General features: G+C 31.7%; 1 pseudogene; it reads right to left on the reverse strand.

The window, feature by feature from the left end:
- Nucleotides 1-6,732: 6,732 nt before the first annotated feature.
- LOC145242669 (U2 spliceosomal RNA) lies at nucleotides 6,733-6,877 on the reverse strand (annotated as a pseudogene).
- Between the last annotated feature and the right edge of the window lie 1,827 nt (nucleotides 6,878-8,704).

Raw genomic sequence — 8,704 nt, forward strand, 5'->3', positions numbered from 1 at the left:
ACATCGGACTGTAACTGTAGAAGAAAAAATAAATGTCCCCTACAAGGCTCATGTAAAATTAAAAATGTTATCTATAGCTGCACAGTATCAAACACTCCAAATATACAAGAACCTATCAACAGCCATAACTCAACTACCAGATTAAATAATAACACCAACTTAAATCAATCTACCGATCAATTACTAACCAACCCACCACATTATAATCCAACAATAGACCTAACGGAAAATAACCATAATAATCAAGAGATAATATATATTGGTTCCACATCTGGCCCAATAAAACATAGAATTTCAGCGCACAAACATTCTGTTAAAAATAACTCTCTATCAAACCAAACTACTCTATCCAACTATATTTGGCAACTAAAAAATAGCAATATTTCTTTCAACTTAAAATGGCAAATAATTGAGACTTGCAAATCATATAAACCAGGAGATAAATGTTGTACATTATGTACAAAAGAAACCCTAAAAATTTTAAAATATGAAGATATAAAAAGTACAACCAAACTAGTAAATTCAAGACACGAGCTTCTATCATGTAATCATAAACGTTGGTTTAAATTTAATAAATATAAACCACCTTAAATCATTAAAAATTACTCATTAGTAAAAATAGATTTTTTTCTTTTTTTTTAATAAATTAAGTTAGACCAATTACCACCGTTAGACTCGTAAATCAAATAATAAATAAAGCCAATAACACATGACAATTATCTCCCCTTAAAAACTTGCAAAATAAATATTCTCTCTCTATAGATATTAACTGTAGCTACTTTAAATCAAAATACGCTAACGGAAACAATTTACTGCACGAGCGTCGCCCTTTTAAAATTCATCATTCAATAAAATAAAAAGCTATAGCAAACATCTAAATGACTACTTTAAATACAGTTCCTGATTTCAAAAAAAGAAAAACTAAAAGGTAACTATATCTATATATTTTTAAATCAAATTTATTATGTAAATTAAAAAAAAATATATATTTTTTCTACTCATTTCTATCTCTAACCTATACTAATTTTCTTATAAATTTTAAATCCAAACCTTTTACTTCAATTTTTCAGATTCATCTGCCTTACTTTTAATGCTAGGTTTATTTTTGGTGTCTTTTCAATTCAATATAAATCCTCCTAAATTTGCTGATGAGGAGACCGTGCTTACCAAAAAAACTATGTATAATTGTTCTACGTGACTTCATGGATACCACAAATAAAAAGCACGGATTTCCGAAACGATCGTACAGATAATTGTCTTTGTTGTTGTTCCTTCTTATGAAACTGATTTTTAATTTAATTAAATTTTGATTTTTAAATTAAAAAATTTTTTTTTTTTTTATTTTTAAATTATAAATCACATTACTTTATATATATATATATATATATATATATATATATATATATATTCATCCACATACAACACTGTTTCGCTGTTTCACAGCTCATCAGTGCGGCTACACGTGCAGCTGACTCAAACCAGGATCGAAGCCCAACCGGCCAAATGATAAGCAAGGCTTCTAACCATTGCGCTATACGGCTGCAGCTGTGTGGATAATGAATAAACGATGTTTTGATATCGTCCAAATGTCTGCGTTCGATTTACTAACACAAAGAGCGACGTGTAATAGGCTAATGGCAATTTCTGTATCACTTCCCAATATACTCAACCCAAGATAGGGATAATCATAGTCATCAATATGCAACACTGTTTCGTTGTTTCACAGCTCATCAGTGTAGTTAGACATGAAGCTGCCCCAAGCCAGGATCGAAACCCAACCGCCCAAATGAAAGTCAAAGCGTTATATATATATATATATATATATATATATATATATATAGAGAGAGAGAGAGAGAGAGAGAGAAAGAGAGAGAGAGAAGGAGTGAGAGAAAGAAAGATATAGCTACATAGATATATAGATACATAGATAGATAGAAACTCGCCAATAATCCGATGTTCCCCAGAATTAAGATCAGCAATATTTCTATACTTCTGGTATTCTTATTCTCACGGACATAGGTGACATTGCTATTTTCCAATCTAATACGTGATTGCCTGCTCATGTCATTATCTTACTTCAGTGTAGCTTTAGCAAGTTTAATATACTATCGATCAGTGACTTACGCCAGTGCACATTGTAGACTGTTTTGCAATGCGGAGAACATACGTTTCATTATATAACATTATTTCTAGTTTTATTATTATGTAAAGGATACAATTTAACATGCCAAGTTAAATATAATGGTGAAATTGTGTTCTATGCAAACACATTTATACGGAAGAACACCTTGGTATCAAAAGACATATTGTTTATTCCATGTAAAAGGGATCTTTTATTGTACGGTGGTTAACCTTGTATATGCAATTGTGATTTTAGGCAATATTGAAGTGTTAATGCAGTAAAAAATCGTTTTATTTTCTTCTCTAATCTGATTTTTAGATTATTGATTTTGATTATCGATTTTGGGGTATTCTTATAGGTTAATTTGGGGGGGGAGTAGGGAATCTATCGCCTGACTAAGCCTTAAATATTTCATATGTAATTGACTGAAGCATTGACATGATGTTATAGCGATATTATAAAATTGTTATTTAAAAATAAACACCAGAGTATATGCATACATATATCTATATTTATTTACTTTTTAATGTATACACAAAACGTGCTGTTCAATTGCCTGTTATCTGTAGGCTCAATAAAAAGTGGATTGCGCATGTAAAATATATTTATGCATATTGTATATAAATTCAAACAAACATTATGTAGGACCGAGAGTTCTCTTTTTTGGAAATATTTTTACAATTATCTCATTATTAATTGATGTATAGTAGCTGTTCTATTGCTCCATAAATCGACAGATATTTTCCCCTAAATTTTACTAGTTTTCATCGGGCGCTTTCTTAGACTGATTAGCCTAACTCTGCGGTAATTCATATTTATTTTAATGCGCTTCTGGCTCGTATTCTGCACTTTACGTTAGTGAGACATGGATTTATAATGTGTGCATAATGTACAAAAAAGGAAAGCGCGGACTTTCTAAAATGATTAAATTTACAATGTGCAATATTCAATTATTTTTTTATTTTAATAATTATTTAAAAAACGTAGCAATCTAGATATTATTGTTTGATTGCCGAGATTTATCTATACTGCTATAAACATCTTGAGGATTTGTAAGTAGAATGAACAGTATTGACCGCCATGATTTATCGAAACTGCGAATTTATGGAAAGTTAAAGTTCTTTTATATTGAACTATAATATGAAGTATTTTAAGCATTCGGGACAATTTACTATCTAATGTAATGTATGGAAACCTAATAACTTTTTTGAATTGAAATGCACAAATGTACATGATTATAAATTGATGTATACTTATATCTGTAATAGCTTGTTGGAAAACGTGCGTCCGAATATATGAATATTGAAGTAATCGTTGTAAAAATTTGGAGATAAAATCAGTTATTAGATAATAAATATTTTATTTATATTTCGATATATGGTATATGTTTTATAATAAAGTGTAAAATATGTAGTCCTGTCTAATATACATTATGTATATTACATTCAATATAACGTGATATATATGTATATGTGCGTATATATATATATATGTATAAGTATATATATATATGTATATGTATATATACATCGCATTTATATATATATATATATACACACATACACACATGCACCCACACACATATATATATATATATATATATATATATATATATATATATATATATATATATATATACACACATTAATATTTAATATGTCATGCATTGTCGCCAAATATCTGCTAAGCAATTTTCCCAAAACATTTCGAAGTGTCTGCATTTGAATGTACCAGCAATAAAAAGAACTATATTAATCCGTTGCTAAAATGTTCCAATAAATTTTTAAATTTCAAAATTTGCATTACGGACAGCGATAACAGAAAGTAGCGAATGCAACAGACAAAATGGTAGTAATAAAAATAAATGCTGAAAAATAATAATAAAATAAAGATTTTGCAGGGATGAAAGAATAAATGAAGAATATATATATATATATATATATATATATATATATATATATATATATATATTAACTAGCAAAATTCCGTTAACGGCATTGCCTGGTGGTTGCATGCATTCCCCCGCGGAACCATCGAAAATATAGTTGTTGATGTTTTTCTTGTTTGCCAACCCGCGAGCTCTTTATGTTAAGAACGGCTTTCGAAATAGACACTCAATTTTATGTTTGGGGCGGAAGTTGTCACAAAATTTGCCGGAAGGTTGAGGCTTTTTTTCATGGTATGGTTCAGGGTAATGTTCAGGGCAAGGTATTTTTGTTGGCAAGACTAGAAGTAAGGTGGTAAAAAAAACTCTCGGTCCGTATGTCCCTTAAACGAAATTAAATTACTACAGTCACCTGTACGTTACCAAATATAAATGTTGACGATATTTAAGAATGCGACCGTTTTAAGTTAGCTGTAAAATCAACAATATACACAGAGCATTTTCTTTAAAAAAACATACAGTTTTGATCTATTTGGAACAATAGGTACATGCCCGCGTTTCTATTATAAACAATATAATTAGAACACTGTAGAGATTTTAAAAATGTTAACATTTTTAAATTTGATGTGTTTGAAAACATAGACAGAATTATTGTATAATTTTGAAAGAAATATAATTAGTAGACAAATTAGGGGAATTAGACTCAAACAATTGTTATGTGTGTGTGTTTTTTTTTACTTATTTTCGTGTAAAAATATAAATCAAACATAAAATAATAGTATAATAGTAACTACTTAATGTTTGCACAGAAATGTATCAATACATATAGAAAAACGCAAATAACATTATGGTGATATATGAAGGAACAATATATTTTTATTTAGACCTATTTGTTTTTCCCAAAACTAAGGTAAAGAAAAGTAATCAAAGCCTTATAAAGAAAGTGAGTAGCAGCGGAAACCCGTTTTATTGGGGGATAAAAATTAGCTGCAGAAGTAAGGACCGAACGTGCTGTTAAACTTTCCAGGGAGCTGCAAAGATGGCAAAAGCTTTAACCGACTGTTCTACCACGAACGTATGACGTTACGATTGTCGATATGGCAAACGGGAATCATGTAAGAACTGAAAGGGAATTTTCGGTAGACACCGATAAGTCGCATAATGTTAACAGACGTGTATGTTCTATAGATTTAAACCAATACCTTAGTTTTGCTGGTAAATGTTTATAAAATTTAATTATAAAACAGAGCACCTACAATATTTGGTTTCGAGAACAATATCTAAGTTAAATATAAACCTATATACTATTTTCAATATTCAATGAGCTTATCTTTAAATGATAAAATAAAGCACATTTTAAAGGTTTCAGAAGCTGCTCATTCATAATTTTATGTATGTGAATGCTTATCTTGTTTGTTTTTCCAGACAGAATTAATGCCTAAACTAATGTATATATCAGGGTATAATTTTGTGGATGTATCAGTTTATATGCTTGTATGAATGAATTTTGAGCATTCCTTGAATTAGTCTGCGGTAAAACTCCGGCGAAAGCGCATCGTAATTCTCTTTAACTTCTGTCCAAAATTATTCCAGATTTAAAATGTTATCATTGCGTTGCTGTTGCTTGATGTAATGTCATACGTTTTTTTAAAGAATGGAGGAGTTGAGATTGTGTAAGCCAATCCAAACAGTGAATATAATATTCTTAACATAGCCAGCTGTGTGAATGGGAGCGTTATCCTGCATGAAAAAGTGATTATCTTCCAAATTCCGCCAAAGTAGTGTAGAAAATACTCAATCAATATATCAATATAATCGGACGAATTAATTCGGCATTGCAAGCGAACTATAAATCCTTGATCATTGGCATTTATAATGCCCCACACGAAAACTAGACAATCCTCCACCTTGCAGCGTAGAAACCGTGCACCTAAGATTTAATTTTTCGTCCTTGCTTCGAGTGACCACTGCCTTCGATCACTGTCTAACCTCCTGAACTTGCTTTCGACGCTAAAAAATCCCTTTCGAACAATACGAACTGTCGTGATCTTTATTGGATCTGACGAAGTCCAGACGGTGCTTTCTGTTCGTAACAGAAATCATTGGCTAGCGTCTTGAAACACAGCATCGCGAATTTAATTCCTTCAAGCTGTTCTTTATCGTAGAAAGAAAGCACATTTTTACAAGATTACACTCTTGTTGGATTTGAAGAGCCGTTTAAAATCTGTTTCTGAGGCTGCGGTTCTAAATAGCATTGTCTTCCCTGTTGGAAATAACTCGAGGACGACCAGATTAGGGGCACCACGAACGTTGTCGGTGTTTTTGGTTCTTTTGCAGTCTTACCTACCTTTTTCTCATCACATATAAAACTACAGCGGTTTTCTCGATTGGATAAACAGAAGTGGTGGAGATTAATGAGTTACTGAGAAAAACGATGTGTATGCCTAAATGTTACGTTGCATAACTTAAAAAAAAAGCCAAGCGTCTGTAAACCATATCAATTGGACTGTTGTTTTTCGTCGATTCGTACGTTGCGTTATTTGGAAAATTATGTGTGAACTTGTCGACATGACCATAATCATTACTATGTACTGCATATGTGTGAGTTTTAAACAAACTTTTTATTACAAAAAAAAGGAGGAAAAAGATGGTGTTTATTTGCTCCCACACTGAGCAAATTAGGCACAAGGCCGTTTTTAATGTGAGGTAAAAACCAGCTCCCCTAAAAGGGGTCACTCTGGTTACCAAAAATAATAATTGTCCCAGTATAGAGGGTTTCCCCTCCATTGACTGGTACAAATTATCTTAAGTGCAGTATCTGTCGGAACAGATACTACACTTTGATCTCGGCCAAAAGGCCAAGAAAAAAAAAAGGAGGAAAAAGATCAGGAAGGAAAAGGGACAAAAACGATCCATCCGTTGATCACTTACTATGTGTGCCTTTTGGAATCTTCCTTCATGTGTATTTTGCATGTATATGTGTATACGTATGTATGTGCATATGTATGTATGTACGTATCTGCGTGCCTCTACGTGATTATGGTCGCATGTGTGTGCACATGCATGCGTATGTTGGCGTACATCTGTATGTACGCAAGTGTTTATTGTCATATGCATGTGGGGTTGAGAGGGCTCCCGTAAGCCGTGGTGAAGGAAACCCCTCTAGGAGAAGCAAATATTAGATTTAAAAAAAAAGCAAAAAAAAAAAAACATAAAGCGGGAGACCCGTACCCGCATTAAGCTGGTCTACAGATTGACTTGTTGCTTGCTATCTTGCTTTTGTTTGTTGCTTGATGTCAACATTTTGAACCGAGAGAGAGAGAGAAAGAGAGAGAGAGAGAGAGAGAAAGAGAGAGATTTAGCTGTCGGTCAAAGCTAAAACTCTGTAAAATCGTTTGTGTATAGATACTCCTTCAGCCATGGAAAAGTTGTGACGCGTGTAGGCCTGAAATCCTGGAAGCATGTAATAATTGATCTGCCATCATTATATATATATATATATATATGTATGTATAGGTGTATGCATGTTCATGTACAGGTGTGTGTATATGTATGTTTATCTATGTGTATATGTATGTATATATGTCTATGTATGTATATACGTATATATATATATATTGTTTTTATGTATCTCTCACTTTTTTTAATCATTTTTCTTAAACTTTTTCTTCTAGGGGATGGGGCATCCAACCAGATGTCTGACATTTACCCCTATTTTAGTGAGTCCAACCAAGAGATCTTTTCAGGATTCTAGCCGTCCCTTTCAGTGCAATCGTTTGTATTTCACTTGCACTTGGTTCACCGGGTATGCTTGCTATGTACTTTTTAAAGTTCTTTTTCATAAGCCCAGTTGCTCCTATGATGACTGGTATAATTGAAACGTCTTTTAATTTCCAATTTCGTTTCATATCATACATAAGTCCTTGATACTTAGTAACCTTTTCCCTCTCAACTCTTTTAAGCCCTGTATCATTGGGTATGTGTATATATGCATGTGTGTATGTGCATATACGCATGTGTGTATGTGTATATTTGCATGCGTATATGTATATGTATGCATGTGGGTATGTATGTGTCTGTTTGTGTATGAGTGCATATCCATGCATGTGTGTGTATATGTAGGTAAGTGTATGTATATATATGTGCATATGTGTACATATGTGTATATGTATGTATATGTGTATATGTATTTTTATATGTGCGCGTATTTATATGTATGTACATGTGTATGTATCCGTGTGTTTGTATATGTATGTATGTGTATCATTTATTGTGTATGTATATATATGTATATATGTGTGCATCTTTACAGATATGTATGTGTGTATCTGTATATGTGTATATTTGCATTTATATATATATATATATATATATATATGCATTCCATTGACCGTCTTGTGTATCTTTATGTATATGTATGTGTATTATGTTTTATGTATGTATGTATGCATATATGTGTGTTATATGTATGCGTGCATGTATATATATATATATATATATATATATATATATATATATATATATATATATATATATATATATATATATATATGTATACTAATGACTTTCTTCAGTGTCATGTCTATTTGAGCGTGTGAATTTTGCCGGCAGGACTATATTCATTTTCGGCTCATGGACTTTCAGTGCCTGACGTAGTGGCACTCGTCTGACAATACGTTGCAATCATCATAACTTGG

Source organism: Euprymna scolopes, chromosome 2, assembly GCF_053919585.1.
Source record: "Euprymna scolopes isolate OS-2025 chromosome 2, ASM5391958v1, whole genome shotgun sequence".
NCBI lineage: Eukaryota > Metazoa > Mollusca > Cephalopoda > Sepiida > Sepiolidae > Euprymna > Euprymna scolopes.